General features: G+C 41.4%; 1 protein-coding gene across 7 annotated transcripts in view; it reads left to right on the forward strand.

Moving 5' to 3' along the window:
* The first annotated feature begins 5,608 nt into the window (after positions 1-5,608).
* Positions 5,609-23,556, forward strand: part of MEF2A (myocyte enhancer factor 2A) — a 151,787-nt gene continuing 133,839 nt past the window's right edge. Inside the window, exon 1 of one of the 7 annotated variants that reach the window (XM_075557901.1) lies at positions 5,609-6,078. The gene's annotated coding sequence lies outside the window, so the exon portion shown is untranslated. Of the gene's footprint in view, positions 6,079-12,598; positions 12,708-23,556 lie in introns of those variants that run through there. The other 6 variants (XM_075557900.1, XM_075557907.1, XM_075557905.1 and 3 more) reach the window with 6 other exon arrangements.

Genomic DNA, 23,556 nt, shown 5'->3' on the forward strand with positions numbered 1-23,556 from the left:
TCATTTTTAAAACATTATTTTCTACTTGAACCCTTGGTATCAGCTCACTTCCCCCCTCCCCCACCCTCTCTCCCTCATAAACTCTTGATAATTTATAAATTATTATGTTTTTTTTAAATTTCTTACACCAACCACTGTTTCCCTTCACCCACTTTTCTGTTGTCTGTCCCCCTGGGAGGGGGTTATATGTTGATCATTGTGATCAATTCCCTCTTTCTAGCCCCACCTTCCCCTTCCCCTCCTGGTATTGCTACTCTCATTGTTAGTCCTGAGGGGTTTATGTGTCCTGGATTCCCTGTGTTTCCATCTCTAATCTGTACCAGTGTACATTTTCTGGTCTAACTGGATTTCTAAGGTAGAATTAGGGTCATGATAGTCAGGGGGAGGAAGCATTAAAGAACCAGAGGAAAATGTATGTTTTGTCAGTGCTACACTGCACCCTGACTGACTGTCTCTTCCTTATGAGCCTTCTGTAAGGGGATGTCCAATTGTCTACAGATGGGCTTTGGGTCTCCACTCTGCACTCCTCCTCATTCACATTGATAGGAATTTTTGTCTGGGTCTTTGATGCCTGATACCTAATCCCATGGACACCGCATACGCACACAGGCTGGTGGTCTTCATCCTTGTGGGCTTTGTTGCTTCTCAGCTAGATGGTCACTTGTTTACCTTCAAGCCTTTAAAACTCCAGATGTTATATCTTTTGCTAGCCAGGCACCATCAGCTTTCTTCATCATATTTGCTTATGTACCCATTTTTGTCTTCAGTGACAGTGTCAGGGAAGGTGAACATCACAGAATGCCAGGTTTTTAAAACAAAGTGTTCTTGCGTTGAGGGAGTATTAGGGTGGAGGCCCCATGTCCATCTGCTGCCTTAATACTTAACATATAAATTTATGTACATAGATAGATTTCCCTATAGTTTTACATAAATATATTTACATATGTACATGCCTGTATTTAGACTTCTATAAATGTCCTTTGCCTCCTAGTTCTTTCCTCTATTTACTTTCCTCTTGTCCCATTATCATGTTTGGCCTTCATTCAGGGTCCCGTAATTCCTCTTGGCTAACTTGCCCTTCATCAAACCCACCAGGCATCCTATGCCCTCCTTACCATCGATTTAAAACTACTCGTTGCTCTCTTGTCCCTGGGTTTGTTGGCACCCCTGTTGCTGTTCCTTTCCCCCATCGTCTCCACCCCTGTGTCCCCCCAGAACCTTCGGTCCTGTTGTTTTCGCCTCTGAATTGTTTATCCCACCTGATATACAGAGACAACAAGTACCAAAATAAGACAAAGCAAAACAAATAACAAAAGAAAACAAAAAAGAAATAACAAAACCAATGACAAAAAAAGAGAGAAAAGCCTACAAATAGTTTTAGGTCTGTTTGTTGACCTGTAGGAGTGTTTTCTGGTTGAGTCTGATGAGGTCCCACACTCTGACCTCAAAGTCTATTTTTGGTGTTCCTTGGTGACTTCATTGCATTGCTACCTTTGCTGCTCTGCTGTATGCTCTTAGTGTTTCACCCCAGTGTGAGGGTCAGATCGGGCACAATTCCTGTACTGCATCTCCAGTGTTGTCCCCTGTAGCACTAGGAGTCAACGAGGGGCGTCGTGTCTCATTGTGGTGGGGTTGGCCCTATGTGCTACGGCTACTCTAAGCAAGAATATCATCTTTGAGGCTTGATGACCAGGATGTGTTCACTCTCTCTCCTTCCCTCTTCGTTTGCTCCTGTGTCTTCTGATCAGAAGCACCCCTCTCCCTGAGTTGTAGCTTCAGTGTAGTCCTCTAAAGTGTATTCTTCTGGGGGCTGGAGGGGAGTCATGACATTTCCAATGGCCTCATATGCATGTGAAACTTGGACACTGAATAAAGAAGACTGAAGGAGAATTGATGCATTGGAATTGAGGTGCTGGTGAAGAGTATTTAAGGTACCATGGACTACTAAAAGGACAAACTGATGTCTTAGAAGAAGTACAAGAAAGATCCTTAGAGGCAAAGGCAACAGGACTTTGTCTTAATACTTTGGACATGTTGTCAGGAGAGACAAGTCACTTGAGAGGAACATCATGCTTGGCAAAGTGGAGGGGCAGCAAAAAAAGGCCCTCAAGTAGATAGATTGGCACAGTGGCTGCAACAACGGGCTCCAACGTAGGAGTAGTTGGGAGACTGGTGCTGGACTGAGCAGTGTTTCATTCTCTTGTGCATGAGGTCACTAAAAGTCCCATCTGACTTGATGACACCTCACAATACAAGGACTCGACACCGCTTTCAGTAACTGTAGCCCAATCACTGGGAACTTCATGAGAGATTATGCGGAACATGCCTCTGAATTGTGTTTTCCAGGTGGAAGAAAGCTGAAGTATTTACCAACACACACAACCCAATCAAAGCATGACCTCAAAGAGGTCTCATAGAGATGCAGCCAACATCTTTTGTGAACAGTCTGCATTAGATTTATGGAGATGTAGGTGAGCTACACTATCAGTTCCTCTGAATTAGCTGTCTTGCCTCAAATTTTGTCCCTCCCCAACATCCAATTAAAGTTATGTCATTTCATATCGTACAGGTAACATCTGACTGCATATTGAGTGGGCCAGGGTACCTAGTTGTCAGGACACCACACCCTTGAGGTTCCAGCCTCATTTCTGCTTAGAAACGACTTAATCTGTGCTGATAGAGGCATAGGCCCAAACTCCCAGCCCCGGTCAACCCGTGCTCCTCCACTCCTGTGTCTTGGCGGGCCTAATTTTCCTAATTTCTCAATATGGACCCCTAGGACAATAATGGAAAGATGTGAGCATCATATCCCAGGCTCCGGGGCCCCAAGCCCACTTGTACTGCACCATCTGCTCTCTGGGCAGGTTCTTTCAGGCAAGCTGGCCGTCCCTGTAACTGACTCGACAGCCAAGTTGGGACCTTACTGAGTGCTCGCTGGAGGCATCTCTAGTGGGAACTTCCTGGGCCGCCAGCCACACTTCAGTCCTTCAACCACTATACTTGGAGCCCTGGGGACACAGGTGTTTGCACAACCCCCTCATCACATAATGCAGTTTCACAGAATGCATCATGGGTTTTAAGGAACACATACCTGTATTGCTTCCTAAGTGATCCTTCTAAAATGCCAAACAGTTCAAGATCTACTCCTGTTTCTGTCAGTGACTCCCTAGTGCTTTCCGAATAAACTCGAAAAGACTTGACTTGGCATGTTAAGGCTCCCATCATTTTGCTCTCTCCCAGCTTCATCTCCCGCCAGCCTTCTTCCTGGGCTCCAGGTGTACTGCACTAGCTGTGGTTTCTTTCCTAAGTCACACTCAGTGGTCCCTGCCCACAGCAAGCCCTCTGTCTCATAGTTAACACCTTATTTCATCGACTATGTGGTAGGCACTTGCTGCACACTAGCCACAATACGGAATACATCATACAGAATACATCATGGTCTGTCTTCAAGTTCACTCTTTAAAGACACAGGAGTCAGATAGATGTAAAGAACTCCATTAGGGAAGAGTCCTTATGGAACATGGGAGGAGGAACGAACCTAGCGCCTATAGAGAAAAGGACATCATCCCCTATGACCAGACAATACTTTGAAGGCAGGGTATGCTCTTCCAGGTCCTAGTATGACGCTGAGCCCTTCAGATCACACACCTGGATACCTTGAGTGTGTTTAAAGAGGCCAGAATGAGATGACCGAAAGATGCTGCTCCTCAGAAGTTACCTCCAAGTCAATGGTACACATAGACTATGCCAATCTGGGCACAGGAAGCCAGTGACCCTGGATTTCAGGTATTTGGTTTTGAGCTCTGCACAGAGACTGCGATGATTTCCTAAAATCAACTGCTTTAACTACAGGTAACAGTGACCATAATCTGCTAATGTATTTCTTGTAAAAGAAATGCTACTGAATTCTTAAACCAATGAACCGTCCCTTGCCCCTTTTCTTCTCCCTTTCTGAAATTCTTAGACAAAGGACGTGGTACATATCTTTATCTTTTCTTGGGCTGGATTTAAAAGGGCCGACATTTCAGAGGGTAGGTGTGCAGTCCGGGCAGTCTTATGTGTCTGAGAGTCAGCTTTTCCCAAAGAGTGGGAGGGAGATGGGGTGGTTGGGAGGGGGATGACCACATTTGAACAGTCTGTTCTCATTGTCCCTCCGTTTCTTCCAGGGTGAAGGGCAGATGAGAGGCAGGGGGCCATTATTCATTGCCCCCTACCCCAAGGTCCAGGCTTTAAAGAAAAAGTGTGAACACCTTCCTCTTTTCCTGGAGCAGGAGTCAAATCCAGCTGGCTTTGCAGTTTCTGGCAGTTTAGAAAGCATGAATTTCTACAGAATTTGACTTACCCCAACTTTTAATGTTTTAAAAAACCTCCCAGCAGACCCTGATACTGGCTGCCCTGAACCTTGTGGGAAACTCTGAACAGAACTCTGGGTTTTTCAGTCTGGGGCCAAGTTGAACTTTCCCCAGTATATTGCCTGATCCTTGAGGGCAGAGACTGGTGAGACCCCAGCTTCCTTTCTTTGTAACTTTCTAGGACCCCTCCTCTGGCCTTGGCGCATCCATCCCATTCACTTCATTTTAAAGTGTTGTGGGATGAGTTTCACACTTACAAATGACAACCATTTGGCTTCGTGTTCATTGCCTAAGCACCTCTGGGTTCAGACACAAGGCCCTGAGAAATTCTCTGGGAGGTATGCTGTCTTCAGAACATAAGGACAAAGGGTCACCTGCCAGTGGCCTCTAGGACAGAACCATTAACTCTACAAAGCACTACTGCTATCCCACGTATTAGTTCCTTTTCTCCTCTCTCAGTAAAGGAAGTCTGCAGAGTATAGTGTCCTCTTCCAAGTTCTGAATTCCACAGACCACTGTAGCTCTCAGCTTCCTTTTCCGCATGGATTAAGTGGAAATGGAAACGGAATCTATGTCATGGGGAGTTAGTTGTAAGGCATATTTGGGCCATAAAATGCAAACGGTGCCGCACCTAGTTTAGTGATCCTTGTCAGGACGCTATTACTACTAAAAGCAAGTATAAGGCCACTGCTTCTTTCCTGGGAGAGTGGGGCTGGGCTCTTCAGCCTGCATGGGCCGTCCCCATTCTGTGCTTCAAGTCTTTTTCCTTCAGGCCCGGGTGTCCCATTGTGCTTGCTCGGGAAGGGTGACTCCCGGTCTCCCAGGCGCGGGCACAGGGGCGGCCGTGGACCACAAGGCGGGTGAGGCGCTGGCCCTGGTAAGCAGCGGTCTGCGGAGGCCAAGTGCACCCGGGGAGCCGCGACGGCCGTGGGAGGGGCTGCCCGGGCCACAACGCAAGCCGCCGTTCCGGAGCGCATTCCCGGGCACTGGCGCCCCGCCCCGCTTCCCACGGCCACGCGCGAGGATTTGCCACGAGTCCCGTCTCGCCAGCCGTTCCTGGCCCGGGCTCCGGCTGGCTGGTCGGGGACGCGGCGGCGGCGACGGCGACGGCGAGGAAGACGGGGCCAGAGGGCGCGCCGCCGCCGCGCTGCCCCACCCAGGGAGGCGCCTGGGACCTCATCAAGTGACCAATCACTCTTCCAGGGTACATGGTCCTTCAGAAGGAAGCGAGCTCCAGGCCGCGGCTCCGGCGCCAAACCGCCGTCATCTCCTTCCTGTGCCGGGTGATCCGTCACCTCACCCCAAGGAAAAACATAGTCCGCCACGCGCGTCCTGCTGGATCAGCACTCAGTTCCACAGAGAGCGGCACTCGCTTTGCTCGCACCCGTGTATTTCCAACGCCACGCACCCCAGGGCCCATCAAGAGGTCAAATGAATCTCGAACAGAAACCTTCCCGGAAGAGCGAGAGAGGGGCGACAAGGGGTTGAAGCTAGGCCCGACTGGCGGAGGAACACCGCGCGCACGCGCTAGTGCGCACGCGCGCCGGTGGAACGAGTTCCGGTCGGGCCCGGGCCTGTCTCCTAAAAATAACCCCAGTGTGGGGATCCGTGCGCTGACGTCCCGGCTAGTCCCGGTCTGAAGGAGGCGGCTTCGGGCGGCGCGCGGCGCTAGTGGCGGCCCGGGGTGCAGCGAGGGTGCGCCCGCCGACCGCGCCGCGGACGCACGGTGAGGGCCGCGGGGCCGGCGGTGTGGACGGGGCAGCGTCTCAGCGAGGGGGCGGTGTAAGGGACACAGGGTGTGTGTGTGGGGGTGTCAGGACGAGGGGTGCCGCGGGTGGGGAGGGGCGCCGCGGGGCTCTGAGGCCCCCAGGACGGAGCCGTGCCTAGCCCAGCCGAGGCTGAGCCTGGCTCGCGGCCGCGCCGCTGTGAGGGTGGCGGGAGACGGCAGGGGGTGGTGGAATTGGGGTGCGTGCCCTGAGGCGCGGCGCCCCGGGAGGTGGGGGGTGGGGTGCCCGATGGCCGGCAGCGGTCTGGCCGGGCGAAGTGGGGTCTGTCCGAGCTCCGGTCGCCTGAGCGGGCTGCTAGGGCGAGCCTCCAGTGCCCACACTGCGGCTCGGTTTGGGGGCGGCGCGGTGGCGGACGTCACCTTCTTGAAAGTTGACGGAGTTCCCTGCGAGCTCCGGAGCCCCGAAAGCCCACTCCCGGGCGCAGTGCCCGCCGACCCTTTCTCCTCGTAGCCTCCGAGGCTGGCCGGGTCAGTTGCGTCGGACGCCGCGACCCCCAGGGCGGCGCGTCCTGCCCTGCGGTTGCACTTGAAGAAGTTATCCGCGCTTGGGGTTGGGGAGAAGGTTGGCTTCTCGGGAGTTACCCTGTAGACTCTTAGCTCACCGTGTGCACGTCTGTCACCGCGATGGGGGGCGTCAGTGCTGGGGGTCTTCGGTCGATTGGGGGGGCGGGGAAGGCTCGGAGCATCGGTGCATTGGACGCCCCCAAAGCCCTGGGAGACGTCGTCGTGGGCATGTTGGGCTGCCGAGGGCACCGCTAGCGGCTCCCTGACGTCCAAGTAGTGCCCAGCGTGCTGGGGGGAACGTTTTGTATGAGAAACTTGGGCTTTTCGTTCGATTTTCTCTACCTCTGGACAGGAAGGTTAAATAAAGTATGGGAGGTAGGGGGGCAACTAAGTTTAGAAAAGGTTGCGCATTTATGAAAAAAAAAACAACGATCTCTTAAGTAAAGCAAATACATTTCCCCCCTCGTGGAAATGTTAACTATAAAATTGTGCCTCTGACGTAGTGTGATGCTTGAAGTAGGAATCAGACTCTTAGCACAGTCCACTAGAGAGCTAATAGCATTTAGGAATAGCGACATCATCTCAGTGTGTACACTTTAGTTTACAATGAGATTGGCATCCCAATAAATGTGTTATTAGAAAGGCCTACTGCAATGGTAATGATATATACATATTTTTAAACAAAAGATTGTTGAAAAATGTCCAAATATGAAGCGTTTATTGCCTGTGCCTTGTATCAACCAGTACTCATGAAGGGCAGGTTCACTAAGGCTATAATTAGGTGTACATTACACAATAGGGTACTTTCTCTTTAAGAATCCAGCTGTGTTGTTTTGGCAATTGCTAAGTATTCCAATTGTCAGTTTTAAAATCCATGGTACCTTGTGAAGAAAAGGTAAACAAAGTAGGCTTTTAAAAACAACATACAAAAATGATACTTAATAATACGGATTTAGAAGAAAGGATAAAAATATGTTACAAATTTTTTATTGGTGGGTATTTCCCACCCCCACTCCCACCTTCCTATGGTTGTATTTTGGAGTGTTCAGTCTTTACTATTCTTTTTTGTCTTGTAAATGGAAATTTTTGTTTTAGGGGAAGAATCAAGTGTTTCACTAAAGTGGATGCCAATTTAAATTAGACTATTTCCTATGTAATGATACATGCTATATGTCCCATAAAACTATGATTATTATTGTTCTGTATGTCAGTAGTTTAATTAACTTTGTAATCACTTTATTTTACTTCTCAGTGATGTGTTGCAAACTAGTGATAATGGTGTTAGGAAAATGAAAATACTCAGAATAGCTAAACCTAGGCATTTGAAAATTTGTAGACTTAGACTGTAGATGATACATCTCAAACTTATTTGGCTGACTGTACCTTTTCTTGGGGGGTATGTGTGTGGAATTACTCAGCATTCCCCTGGCAATTAAAAGTGTTTGTACTGTAGCCCATAATCCAGAATAAGGTGTAGGTATCTGCTTTTGCAGTCCCCCTGAATGATTCCAGATCCCACCCCACCCCCCCACCCCTGGAAAAAAAAAGGGAAAAAAGTAGGACTGTTTTGCCTCCTTTGGGAAACACTGCTTTTGATAAGCAATTCTTTCAGACAGTGCTTCCAATACAAAGTTATGTGTTAAAGCAGTTAATGATTATAAAGTAATAGTGAACTCAAAGCATAATTATTTGCTTACCTATTGTAATTTATACTTCAGTCATATAAAAACACAAACAGTAGTTTTATTCAGGATGTTAAAATCGTATTTGATTAATTTGATTTTTTAAAGTTGTTGTCAGGTACTAGGTTCTGACTTAAAATGACCCTTTGAACAATAGAACAAAACACTATCTGATCCTACGCTTTCCTCACAATCTTTGATTTGTTTGGGACCTCTGTTGGCAGCCGTATGCCAATCTATTTCATTGAGGGGCTTGCTAGTTCTAGACTGTTCATCTTTACCAAGTATGATGTACTGCTCCAGGAACTGGACCTTCCTGGTAAGATATCCAAAGTAAGTAAGAAGTCTCACCATGCTTCTGAAGAACATTCTGTTATACTTCTTCCATGATATATATATTTTTTAGAGGTCAATAACCTTATTCCTACTCTGACATACTTTGGAAACTCCACTTAACCCTGTTTGCCATGAGTTACCTTGTTGGTAAGAAGGTTAAGTAACAAAGGACTACTTCTAGAGTTTCATTGAACTGCAGTCAGTGAATGGCTGCAGACAAATTTTATGGTAAAATATTTTTGTCTTAGTCTCGTGTTTAAGGTGCCTTCAAAAACAAACAAACAAACGAAGGATACTTTTTGTGCCATGAAAAAAAAAAAAAAAGAAACTAACAACAATTTTGAACTCAAGGTGAATATCTACTTAAAACTCAAGTGCATATCCTCCCATATCATTGACGCTTTGTAACAAGTTATGGGAATGCTGCCCCACATGAAACAACAGATTTTTTATAGATCAAGGATTTTAAGGAAGTTTTGGGAAATCCTCAAAGATAAATTCAAGACAGGAGGTCAGCTCAGAAGGTTGTATTTTTATTTACTTTTTATTCCAAAGAGGGCAGTCTTGATAAATTTTCTCAAAATTCACATGATAATCATGGGAACTTATTAAGAAATTTTAGGAAAATTGAATATGTATTGGTGAGAAAATGACCAGGAAAGTTGTGTTGTTGTTATTATTTTTTCTATCAAGGGCTGTTCTGTGAGAATTTCATTGAGAAACCTTATTTCTACCTTACAGCCTCACTCCTCTTGCCCTTCATACTTTTTTCCTCAAACTCAGAGAATTTCAAAGCAACAGGATTTGAGTGTCTCAAGGATGCTAAAATTGCTTTCTAGCATAATGTAAATTGAAGAGGGCAGAATTCTTTGGGGAAGGATTAAAGAGATGAAAACACTGCCTTCAGAAGTATATAGACCTAGATGGAACCTGTGTTGAGAAACAATAGCTTCACGTTGTGAAATTTCTATTTAATGAAGGTTTCTAAGGAGTGCTTTTTGACTTTTTGCATTTGAAATACTGATGGCATGATTTCCAGATTCAGAACAACATACAAGCCGTCACAGTGTAGGAAACTGACAGATATGAGTGGTGGTACTTCCCAGCAAAAGTTTCTTTAAATTGTTGAGACACGTGGTGGGATGTGTTCGGTAGAAGGAGAAAAGTCCATTGGGGATCATAAATAGTAAATTTTATGTCACTGTGTTGAATTATGGCTTCTTTATTTTTAAGAGTTTTTATATTTTCAGTGAGGATGTGTGACAAAAGTTTTTTTTTTGTATAAATGACATTTGAAGTGATATTTTAAAGAAGTTATTTTGAGTGGTGGTGGTATATTTTTCAAAGCAAATTCATTCTAGCTTTATATTTTCCATGTAGGATGCAATGCCAGATTAATAATTTTATTAATGTTCTAGTAATAACTATGTCATCTTAATTCTGTGGCTACCAAAGAGATAGCTGTTGAAGTGCACGCATTCTGAAAGTGGCGAAGTAATTTCTGGAAATGTTCTTAGTTTGAAATAGTTGAGTGAACTTCAATAATTTGTGTTCTGAATTAAGGATGAAACAAGCAAATTTGTGACTGAGAAGTGAGTAGCATGAATGACTGTCTGGTTCTGGAAAGCTATTTTCCCCTCACTCTCTGCTTTTTTCTGTTGGCTTTTAGTTGACTCCAAACCAAACCCATTCTCATCCAATAGAATCTCCTCTTAGGGTTTCTGAGACTTTAAAGACTCTTTACAGGAGCAAGCAGCTGGTGGGTTTGAACCGTTGACCTACCTGTGTGTAGCAGTCTAACGTGCCACTAGGACTCCTTCTTAGTGTAACGTACAGCAATGATGGTCCTGGGTTTTACGGCATATTTCTAATTTCAAGTATTCTGCTTATAAGCAGGCCATCCACCTATTCGCATTTGTGGTACATACAAATGTTTTCCTTTGATCAGTGGTCTGGCACTAGGAAAATAATTGTTTTGTGCATTGAAGACAATCAGGATTGCCTTTTTCTAGAATTCAGGATTTCCTTTTCGAGATTAAAATGAAAATGTGTGGAAATATTTAGAGAAATGCTCTCTTAATGTTTATTAAGAGAAGTATGAATATGGAAATTTTCATCCATCTTCCAGCTAGACCCCTCTTGCACTAGAGTGCTTTTAACCTGTGATGATTTGCATGCCCTCATAAAGGCAGCTTTGCTTTATCCTATAGCTTGATTCAGATCCCACCTTCAATGCTGATTAACGAAGGAGACATCTTCTCCAGAATGGAAAGGAATTACAACTATCTGTTCCATTGAGTTGCTAGTATTAAATAAAATAATCTGTTAATAAGATGGGAGTATGTAAATTCCTCGTGTGACACTTCATGTACAAAATGCAAATGGCCTCATTTCCCTTTATCCTTTTTTCATTTTATCTTATGGAGATTATATAGGTACCTTTAGCGTACTAGTAATGTGAGTGACCAAAAAGGTATAAACATCTATAATGTGTAAAAACAGGAGAATGGTCATTTATTTGTTTTGGAAAAAATATCCCAGCATCTAAAATTCATTGCCCTATTACACATAACATTTTTAGATGAATATTTTAGATTAGTTTTTTGATCCAAACTTCTTTGCTTCTAGCCTCTATCCTCTCACCAAATATTTAAAAAGTTATAGTTACATAAAATACATTACCTACTTTTCAGTGAAGTGTGTCTTTTTAATTCTTAAAATAACTAAATCAAACTGCTTATTAAATCAAAACAGTTTATTAAATCAAATTGCTTTTGCTTTTGACCAATAATGTATATGCCAAACTTATTTTTCCTTTTAATTCTTAAAAAAATTAGAATAATATATTTATAACCTACTTGGAATTGGTACATTTTAAGAATAACTTTTCTCTAATGGGTAATATATAATTATTTTTATACTTCATTTTCTCAGATTTGTGAAACCAAATTATTTTGTATCCTTTACCTGTGCCTTTTAAAATGAAGCATGTGGTCATTTTTTATAATTTGTAATATAAACTAATTTGTTTAGGTTCATGTATACCAAGGAATAAATTGTTGGTTGTTATTTAATAAATAGCATATTTTAAAATATAGTCGTTTTATCATCTATTAAATTTAAAATATATTTGCATTTACTGAATTTGATGCTGAATTGAACTTATTTACTATTTAATTATTGCCTTACTATATGAATCACTCAAGACAGTCAGTCAGTCAAACGCATCATGTGAAATGCAATCATAAGCATATGCATCTGAAAAAGTAGCGTGTTTGTGAAGTGGAATTGATACCAAATATTTGAACATTGATATGCAACAGCTGATTATTCCTTCATCAGCTTACAAACGGATGAATCTTCTTACCTTTTATTTGTGTGACCTACCCAAAGCAGATTGGCTTACAACAGTTTAAGTATGATATGTGACTTCTGTAACAAAAGGATGGACTTGTTTAACTTGGTAAGGTATCTTTTGACTTATTAAATTAAATGCTCTTGCCTTTGACTAATAATGTGTATGCCAATCTTACCTTTCCACTCTGGCTCCAGCAATCTGCCACCTAGGTAGAAACTGTAATTGCATTTCTAAAATTCAGATCTAAATATCATTCTTAAAAAAAGAAAAATTAAAACTTTAATGACAAATAACATCAAGTAAGGATACAGTAATATTAGGGATTAGAAATTGTCTCTGTGTTAGAATACCCTTTGTTCTTTGACAAGTTTTCAGTCCTGAGGCTCAGTGTATAAAATAGTGATTATAACAATCTACTTTGTAGAGTTGTTGAAAGGATTAAATGAGACGTGTACTTACTGTGAAGCTATTAGTTTAGTGCCTGGAGCGTAATTAGCATACTACAATTTTTTTCTTTACTCGTACTATCCCCGAGGAGCCCTCATGTGCAGTGTTTGAAGTGGCGGGCTCCTAACTGGAAGGTCAGTGGTTTGAACTGACCCAACTCCTTTTGGGGAGCAAGATATGGCCGTCTGCTTCCGTGAAGATTGTAGCCCAGGAAGTCCTCTGTGGAAGTTCTGCTCTGTTCAGTAAGTAGGACTCTACTCACTGGAAACGGGTTTTGGGTTTGTTTTTTGGGGGAATTACTGTCACTACTATGACTTGTAAGGAGCCCTGACGGCACTGTTGGGTAGACATTGACCTGTTAACCACAAGGCCAGTGCTTCAAACCCACCAGCGGAGAAAGAGGAGGCTATCTGCCCCAGTACAGATTTGCAGTCAATGAGTGTAAGTGGACTTGATAGCGCGGGATACTACCACTGCTGCTGTTACTAGTCATGGCACATTGTGAGCCACACCCTTCCCTTTCTACGCCCAGGCAAGGCCCGCTACTTGCCCTTCCATGAACAGGCCGTGTATTTTCCTGTTGATGACTCATCCTCTTTTTTCTGTAGCCCAGAATTCTCCAGAGTGTGAGGTCTCCACTTGGAAAACTAACTGGGGTCTCAAACATCATATCAGCCACATGATTAAAAGAGAGCCTTTGATTCCAATCTCTAATCCTGGTATCTTTGCTGGCACTCTCAGCTCAGTAAATGGTAATACTTCAGTGGAAAACTTAAGATATTCGTTTTTTAAAAATCATTTTATTGGGGGCTCGTATAATGTTTATCACAATCCGTACATCCATCCATTGTGTCAAGCACATCTCAAAACATTTGCTTTCTACTTGAGACCTTGGCATCAGTTACTCATTTTTCCCCCTCTCTCCCGATCGCCCCTCCCTCATGAACACTTGATAATTTACAAGTCATTATTATTTTGTCATATCTTACACTGTCCGACATCTCCCTTCACCTACTTTTCTGTTGTCCGTCCTCCAGAAAGGAGGTTATGTGTAGATCCTTGTAATAGGTTTCCACTTTCTACCCCCCCCCCCCTTTGCTCCACCCTTCCTGTATCACTACTCTCACCACTGGTACTGAGGGTTCATCTGTCCTGAATTCCCTGTGTTTCTATTTCCCATCTGTACCAGGGCACATCCTCCGGTCCAGCTGGATTTGTAAGGTACAATTGGGATCAAAGTTTATAAGGGCATATTCTAGATTATAAAAGTTCAGTATATATACATATACATAAGTGTATGTTCTATACATGTGAACATTTTGTCATGTCTCAGTCAAGACAGGAATTCCAGACCTGTCTCGATGGTACATGTGGCATCCTCTGAGATTCTGATTGGCTTTCTTTCTGGTCAATGAGTAGCCATCTTATTTGAAAGCTGGAGTCCCAATTTGAAATGTATATTCCTAGAAGAGTGCTAGAAATTGTATTTAGTTACCAGTTAGTTGTTCCTGACCCCCAGTCCTTTCCTCTAGTTTATTCAGCTACTCTCACAAAAAAGTTCTTTCAGAAAAGTGCTAAGTTGGTGAACTTTGTGCAATGAACTGAATACATGAAATACATATGAATTCAAATGTATTGCTATCAAAGATTTTAATGAAGATTTTTCAGTCCAACCATAGGAACTTACCCACTATTTGTAATAGTGAAAATTGTTCTATTGCAATTTGGGAACATATCCCATTTAAATGTTGGTGACTACTTTTAGAAAATGTTTATTTTGACACAAAAAACCTTTTCCTTAGTGTTTAAGCCCAATTTAGTGACATGGAATGTGAAGGGAAAAGAAGAATCTGAGAGATAAGGCTTGTTTTTCAGAAAGGGTTTTTCTTAAAGGCAAAGTTTTTGAAGTAGTAAATTTAAAAGCAAAAATTCAAGTTTTTAATCTCGAAAAGAATTTAAATTAGGGAAAAATTACATGAACATCTATAAACCTAGATTAATCAATACTTAATATTTTGTCACAGTATTTTTTTCTATGGTCACAAAATCTGAAAACAGATATTGTTTTACCTCATAGCTTGAAACTCCTGATTACATCCTGTTGAGTATTTCAAAGACGTAAGTGTATTCCACTAAAACGTACACATGCTATCCAATGGAAAACATGACAGAAAGAAATACCTGCTGATGCATTATGTACATTCCACTTTTATGTACAATGAGCTATATACATTGCTATTGAGGAAATCACAAATGTGGGGCCTTCAGAAATTCCTTGGAAAAATTCCATTATCTTTTAATTCTTTTTCTATTAATTTTTGAAGCCCCCTCATAGTCAACATTATATAATGTAACTGAACAATATCATGTATCATAATGTAATATTAGGAACCCGTCTGTAGATTTATTTTTCACCCTTTTCCCCCTACTCCGCTTTCCCTTGTCTTTTTCTATCAGTAGTATCGAACCTGCTCTCGAGTTGGTGCCACCTAAGAGCAAAGACAGTCTTCCATAGCCAGAATTTGATGGCTCCATGAAATTTAACATCGATACCATTGTTTCATATACTGTTTAATATTTACTATATTTAATGGTAACATTTTCCATTTTTCTATAGTTATACTGATACTATTTTTTCTATTTCAGCATTATACATTGCATTTTAGTTGCCCTGTATTTTTAATCTCCTTTGGTTGAAATAATTCTTCAACCTTTTTGTCTTTCCTTACACTAATACTTTTGGTGAATATAGACCCTTTGTTTTTAGGATTTCTGTTAGTTTGGGTTTGTCATACTGCCTCTTGGTGATTAGATTCAATTCGTGCATTTTTGACAGGAATACAACTTCATTGCTGATAATTATCAGAAAGTGCTGTGGTGTCAATTGGACCCATAGGTAATGTGTACTAGGAATACTTAATTACAGTCCATCTGTTAGTTTTCTCCATTATAAAAGTATAATTGTTTCCTTTGTTATTATTAAGTAATCTGTGCGAAGACACTGGAGCCTCTACATATTCTCGTCGCCCTCGAATGCTCATAGGAGGTTTAGGATACATTGATGATTGCAAAATGTTATTTTTCTATTATTCCATCTACCTGTATTAGTTGGCATTTTTTTCTAAAGAAGAGTTTTTATTTTCCATGTGCTTATTTCATGAATTTAAGAATTCTTTTTTATTAAAGATGTTGTAATCCATTACCTGTCACTAATAAAAGTTGATGGTCTACATTAACCCAGACTTGGTCAGTGGGAACTCCTTCACCTTGCCCCCTTGGTCATGTTGACTTAATTTTTAGAGTACTACCATACTTTCTTCAATAATGTGTTAATCCAGGTTCATTTTAAGATTTTCTTGCTGCTGTACTAGAGTTGGGGCCCTGGTGGCGTAGTGGTTGCGAGTTGGGCTGCTAACTGCAAGGTTGCTGCCTCTCTGAGGGAGAAAGATGAAGCTTTCTACTCTGGTAAAAGGTTGCATACAGTCTTGGAAATGCACTGGGGCAGTTCTGACCCTGCAGTCTAGGGTTGCTATGAGTCACATTCAACCCTAAAGCGGTCAGCTTGGCTTTTGATCGGAGCCCCGGAGTCAGCATTTCTTCAGGAAACCCTGGTTGCTTTTATTGGGTAGTTGTATTTAGAGACCATGATGTGGGCACGTAGGTATGATATTGCGGGTTCACTGTATTTTCAGTTGACCAAGCTAAGTCAATTTACATTTTTATTCACAATTATATTGATTCCTTGGTCAGTAGATTATAATTTCTTTCTTTTTACTTTCACAATTCAACAGTTCAAGTAACTACTTTCACCTATCATTTCTTTTTTAATTCTGAGTTTTGTTTTCTAGAACATTTTTCCCCCTAAAACATTTTAAGCTTTTTTTTGGAGTAATGATTCTATTTTACACCCCTTTGCATACTCAATGAATATATTCCACAGAGCCGTGAACGTAACTAATATCCATATGGTGGTTATAATGTGTAATTATAATATGACTCAATAGTATATTATTCTTATAATTAAATACTCTCATGTTAAAACACATGAATATTGTTGAAACCTCTCTTTTAAGTAAATTGGTGATTCATTTGTTTGCTTTTTAAATACCTTTGCTACCTTAGAGTAATAAACCTTAGAAACAACTGACTATAAAGGTTTTTAACTTAAAAATGAGCAAATCTGAACTTCTAAAATTAAAGTATATAATTAAAGAACATCAAAATGTCTAATCTTGGCATTGCTATTTTATAGCGTTTTATCCCTTAGCAAATAATTACCTTTCTGAGCATCACCTTAATTATAAAATGAGATGATATCTAATCCCTTTTATCTGGATGTTATGTGTTCTCTTTCTAATTAACATTAAATTGTTTATGAAAGTAAAATTAAGTGACATAAAACATAATGAAAGAAATAACTGTACTTGTGTGCCAGAAATCAGTGCATTTTAGGTCTCTAATGATTGTATTGTTTTGGTAGCTTATTTTATTCATTGGTTTCAATTGTCAAATTAATTTCTCCAATTTGGCTAGGTATTGAGGAATATTGTTATAAAAGTCCTGACATACAGTCAGATGAGAATACAGACATACATGTTCATGTGCCATTTTGACATGTACTTGCATTGTACAGCATAGAATGTATCACATAGAAAGGATGCTTAATTGAGTTTCAAAGAGGCCAGAAAATCTATCCCAGAGAAAGTGATATCTAGGTTGATGCCTGAAGAGTGAATTTAGCCTAGTAAAGAGGGATGGGGAGGGTAGCATTGACTAGACCTGTCTGTATTAAGGACCAGCCATAGATTAGAGGATTTAGAGAAGCATAAACAGTATACTGTGGCTGGATCAGGAAGCACAAGAGAGGGAGGGAAGGCATTATAGGAGTAGTGAAAAATAAGGAGGAAGAGTGAAATAGGGGCTAGATTATGTAGAGCCTTTACACCATGTTACAGAATTTGGAAAAATTCGTAAGGAAAAATTGAAGCATCTTAAGGAGGGGTTGGATTACCCAACAAACTAGTTAAGCGCAAGTTTACTTGTGCTTACTCACTACAGTTAAGTAAGTACTAGTAAGCCTGGGGTAGCTTGCACACTGGGTACTCTGTCCCTGTCCAAACCAAATTCACTGCCATTGAATCAATTCTGACTCTTGGTGACCCTATGGACAAAGTAGAACTGCCCCTGTGGATTTCCCAAACTGTAACTCTTTATGGGAGTAAAACAGATTTATCTCTCATGTGCCTGTCCCTGTCAGGTATTATAAATTGAAAAGCTCTGATTCTCTACTAAAGTACTCTTGGGTTAGGAGACAGATAGACCCCACCCATACTCAGAAGCAGAGTCTTTGATGTGAAAAAATATGAAGTTGCTCACTACAGATTAATAAATAAGCAGGAAAAAGCCTATGTTAATTTTGTTTAATTAGAAAAATAGTGTTGGTGGTTGGACTATGAACAATTACATGGGGAGGGAGAGTCTTTGGGTTTTACAAACAGTTCTGAGCTTGATGACGACTTTATTTTCATAAGAATAGTATTAAAACAAAACTTTGAAAGCCATCTTATTGACCAAGCTAAGATTACCCTACTACAAAATATATGGTCAAGGACATTTCTAATATTAAAAAGGCCTGGGAAAGTAGGTCCTATTTTTATGATAATTTTATTGAAGCTTCACTCTGGACCTTATTTGAATGTGTGTCATGGTTAATTTAAACTATGCATGAAGTTTCCAAACTCTGTGTAAAGATCTTCATGTTCAAAAGCAAGGCAAGATATTTTGTTTTTTGCCATTCCACCTTCTCATTTGAAAGTTTTCTTTATTTATTTTAATAGTTTTATTAGGGGCTCATACAACTCTTATCACAATCCATACATACATCAATTGTGTAAAGCACATTTGTACATTCATTGCCCTCATTCTCAAAACATCCGCTCTCCACCCAAGCCCCTGGCATCAGCTCATTTTCCCCTTCCCTCCCTACTCCCCCCTCCCTCCTTAACCCTTGATAATTTACAAATTATTATTTTGTCATATCTTGCACTTTCTGACATCTCCCTTCATCCACTTTTCTGTTGTCCGTCCCCCAGGGAGAAGGTTATATGTAGATCCTTGTAATCAGTTCCCCCTTTCCAACCCACCCTCCCTCCACTCTCCCAGTATTGCCATTCACACCACTGGTCCTGAAGGGATCATCTGCCCTGGATTCCCTGTGTTTCCAGTTCCTATCAGTACCAGAGTCTATCCTCTGGTCTAGCCAGATTTATGAGGTAGAATTGAGATCATGATGGGGGGGGGGCAGGAAGCATTTAGGAACTAGAGGAGAGTTGTATGTTTCATCATTGCTACATCGTACCCTGACGGCTGCTTCTAAAAGTTGGAGGGTCTACTGCACACATGGAGTCATGATGGGTCAGTATCAAGTCGACAGCAACTCACACTAGTACCACCAAAGTTGGTAGGCAGAACTGTTGGGAGGGTGGTTTTTGTTTTTCAGAGCAATGTATTTAATTTTTTTTTTTTTTACAAAACAAGCTTATCAACTTCAAAGTACTCTCTATTACACACACTTACTACATTTATCAAATCTGCAATTCCATTCTTTTTAAAAAACATTTTATTAGGGGCTCATACAACTCTTAACACAATCCATACATATACATACATCAATTGTATAAAGCACATCTGTACATTCTTTGCCCTAATCATTTTCAAAGCATTTGCTCTCCACTTAAGCCCTTTGCATCAGGTCCTCTTTTTTCCCTCCCTCCCTGCTCCCATCTCCCCTCTCCCTTCTGAGCCCTTAATAATTTATAAATTATTATTTTGTCAGGGAGGGTGTTAAAATAAATTAATTGAAAGTGATTAGTTGTCTTGGGCTGTAATAGTGGGAGAAGGACTGAAGAAATATGTGGATTCTAGAGAGAAAGAAAGTAATTGTTGAGTCTCTTCTGACTCAACCCTACTGTATTGGACAGGGTTCTCTGGAGAGACAAACCAGATTGCTAGTAATTATATATAAATATATTTATAAAGATAGATATATAATTCTAGAAATAAACCGTTAAATTATATACAGATAGATAATACAAGAAATTAACAGTTAAATTATAAAGCAGTGAGACACTAGCAGTCCTTCAAGGCTTGAGAGCTGCCAGTTGCCAGTCCCCTTCTGTAGAGAGAGCTGGGCTATATATAACCAGGCAGCAAACAGCAAGGCAGGTCCCCAACTGTCATCAACTGTCAGTCCCCAACTCCAGAGATGAACGTTCCAATCGTGTGAGCTTATAGAGACCTCAACTTACAGCGACACAGTCCACAGGCTAGGCATCCCACAGGTAGTGTAGCCCTTTAAATTGAGGCACAGAAGAACCAATGTGAGGCTCACCGAGCCATTTATCCCTCTGCCCTTCAATTAATCCTACTTGTGTTTATCAGCCAGGCTGGTACAAGAAACTATAGCACCTTCTGACAGAGTAGAACTGCCTCATAGGCTTTCCTAGGCTTTACTGGTTACAGATGCGCATGCTGATGGCTACACTTTCCTCCCAGGGAGTCACTGTTGGGTTTGAACTATTTGCATCTCCAGAGCTTCTTTGAGAAATATCTAAACACATTGTACCTAGTCATTTCTGATTTATAGCAGTCCTTACAGGACAGAGTAGAACTGCTACTTAGGGTTGCTGAGTCTGTAAATCTTTATGGCAGTACCGAGCCTCATTTTTTACCCCCACCCCCCAATTCTCAAATGATCATGTAGGTGCCCTTCTGAATCACCTTCCTATGGGCGATTCACCTGCAAGTGCAATTTGATTATCCCTTACATGAGCTACTTGTTAATATCTTTTCATCTAAAATTATGTTAATTATCTGCCTAAATAACTTTTTGCCTTTTCAAGGGATCGATGCTAACATTAAGAATGTTTTTGCTGGACTTTCAAAGTCCAGAGCAAGTACTGGTAATCAAAAGCAGGGTTGGATTTCCCAGAACAACTCCTGCTTTAAATTCTGCCCCCACTTTAAACTCTTACAAGCTTTTACCTTGTAAAATTATGGATTCCCATTCAGTAACCTGACTGCCTCTAGTATCTTGTTTTAATCCTACTTGGAATCTAGTTAAATGATCACTTAGTGATAACCAGTTACTAGAATACTATCTTCATTTGCCTTCCAGGGAAAATCGAAGTTTTGTATCAAGGTAGGAACCCCTTCCTTGAGATTTGAACAGGTGGTACCAAGAAAACTATTGACAGTAGTTGAAACTGCAGCATTGCATGTTGCAAAAGTTTATCATTCAAGTTGGGGTTGGTCATTTTCCTGAGCTTTAACCCTTAGTTACTGCATGTTACATTTGAATTGGAGAAGTCTTTGAGACATTTATCAATCACAATGGGACAAGTAGTAGCCAAAACTACTGAGGGATGAGAACATGGCTTAAACTCTTTGGCCAAAGTGCCCCTGAACAGCAGCAGCTTTGGACTTTATCTTTACTAGCTCAACAACGTATAGTCTGTGCTCTAGTCAACACTTCTGCACTTCTTGCGGCACACAGATAAATAATACAGAGACGATAGAACAGGACAGAGAATTAGACAGTCGGCCACATAGCTATGCACTACCAACAGCCCTACAGGCACTAGACTTATTTGAATGACTACCATCAGGGATAGGCACATGAGCTTGTTCAACTTTACAAGGGATACTGATGATTTTACTCTGCATTCCACTCAGTATTCTCCTTCACTGTTGCCTCACATGTGGTAGAGGAAACAGAACAGCTTGTACTAAAGGTGATGAACATAGATTTTGATCAACTCTACGAAGTTTCCTGGTGAAGACAGATGAAATGGTATCCAGTGGAAAATCAGTACTGTAAGCTTAAAGAGCCTTCTATCGCTGCCCTGTTGAGCCCAGCTACAACCAGGGTAATTATTAGTGTGCTGCTTTCACCCTCTAATCAAGAGGGGGAAATCTGTCAGTGTCCAGAACCAGAGGGACTTGTTCTGCAGAAAGCTGCAGCCTGCAAACAGTGCAGTCTCCATCCTATGCCTTGAATCACTCCAAAAGCCATCTTCAGTACTCAGTCTACACTCATATAGCTAGCCACGAAGCTACATAAATAACCAGGACAAGTCCTTGAAAAAGCAAGGGGAGTGTGCTTACTGAAACACACTCACGCACAAAATGTGGCCCCAAAGTGTCCTCAGAGCTGGGACATATATGGAAAAAGGAATGAATTTCCTTTGCCCCTTGTATCCCAGCCTGTAAGACCAACCACCCTTCCTGTTATCGCAATAAAACTTACATGAAGACTCTTTGAGAATGAAATAGAGTGATGACTTTTAGTGATATGTGCAATGAATCTTGTATTGTTTGGGGGCAGGCATAGTGTTGATGGGTGTAAATCTGCTGCTTACCTTTCTTTTCTTTGGTCTCATTAGGATTGAGCATTTCCCCTAGGACAGTGGTTCTCAACCTTCCTAATACCGCGACCCTTTAATATAGTTCCTCATGTTGTGACCCCCCAACCATAAAATTATTTTTGTTGCTACTTCATAACTCTAATTTTGCTACTGTTATGAATCGGGTGACCCACAGGTTGAGAGCCACTGCCCTAGGACAACCTTTGGGGTGGCTATTGCAGACTTTTCTAAAACAACTCAGTTGATCCTAAAGTATCTTAGACTGCAGAACACAAGCAGGCTATACTTTAAATGACTTGCAATCTCACGTCAAGCACCTCTACTTTAAAGAGCATGCTCCCCTTAATATAGAGTAAATAAGGAGAAATTTATACTCCTATAGGCAGGATAATGGCACTCTATGCCTTATATAAGCAGGAAGCAGTTACAGAATGAGAGATCTTTACCTCTAATCCCATGAAGAGAATAATGAGTATGAAGTCTCAGGAAGAAAATGAGACAGGTCAAAGGAGTGAAGCTGGAGATATGGACAGAACATGCTTAGAGTCCATGACAACATCTTAGGACTATATTTTCCAGAACCCCTTGTGACCCTGATGGAAGCTTCTAGAATCTTATGGGCACAGGAACTTTTTTATGCAGCATGTATTTATTTATTTGAAAAATAATTTTATTGGAGGCTCGTGCAGCTCTTAACACAATCCATCCATACATACAGACATCCGTTGTTTCAAGCACATTTGTACTTTTGTTGACATCATCATTTTCAAAACAATTTCTTTCTACTTGAGGCTTTGGTATCAGCTTATTTTCCACCCTTCCCCACTCTCCCTCATGAACCCTTGATAATTTATGTTATTATTATGTTTTCATGGCTTACACTGACAGATGTCTCCCTTCACCCACTTTTCTGTTGTCCGTCCCCCTGGGGAGGGGATTATATGTCGATCATTGTGATCCATTTCCTCTTTCTCCTTCACCTTTCCCTTACCCTCCTGGTATTGCTGCTGTCATTATTGGTTCTGAGGGGTTTATCTGTCCTGGATCCCCTGTATTTCCAGCTCTTATCTGTACCAGTGTACATGCTCTGGTTTAGCCGGATTTCTAAGGTAGAATTGGGGTCATGATAGTGGGAGGGGGAGAGCATTTAAGTACTAGAGCAATGGTTCTCAACCTGTGGGCTGCGACCCCTTTTTTGTGGGGGATCGAATGACCCTTTCACAGGAATACCCCAAGGCCATCGGAAAACACATAAATATTTCACAATATATAATTACCTATTGTTTTGTGATCAATCACTATAATTATGTTTGATTATGTTCAATTTGTAACAATGAAAATACATTGTGCATATCAAATATTTACATTGTGATTCACAATAGTAGCAACATTATAGTTAAGAAGTAGCAATGAAAATAATTTTATGGTTGGGGTCACCACAACATGAGGAACTGTATTAAAGGGTCGCAGCATTAGGAAGGTTGAGACCACAGAATTAGAGGATAGTTGTATGTTTCATTGGTACCATAGTGCACTTGATTAGCTCGTCTCTTTTCTGTGACCATTCTGTAAAGGAATGTCTAGTGCCTACAGATGGGCTTTGGGTGTCCACTCCGCACTCCTCCTCATTCACAATGATGTGATATTTTGTTCTGGGTCTTTGATG

This window comes from Tenrec ecaudatus, chromosome 9 (assembly GCF_050624435.1).
Source record: "Tenrec ecaudatus isolate mTenEca1 chromosome 9, mTenEca1.hap1, whole genome shotgun sequence".
Classification (NCBI taxonomy): domain Eukaryota; kingdom Metazoa; phylum Chordata; class Mammalia; order Afrosoricida; family Tenrecidae; genus Tenrec; species Tenrec ecaudatus.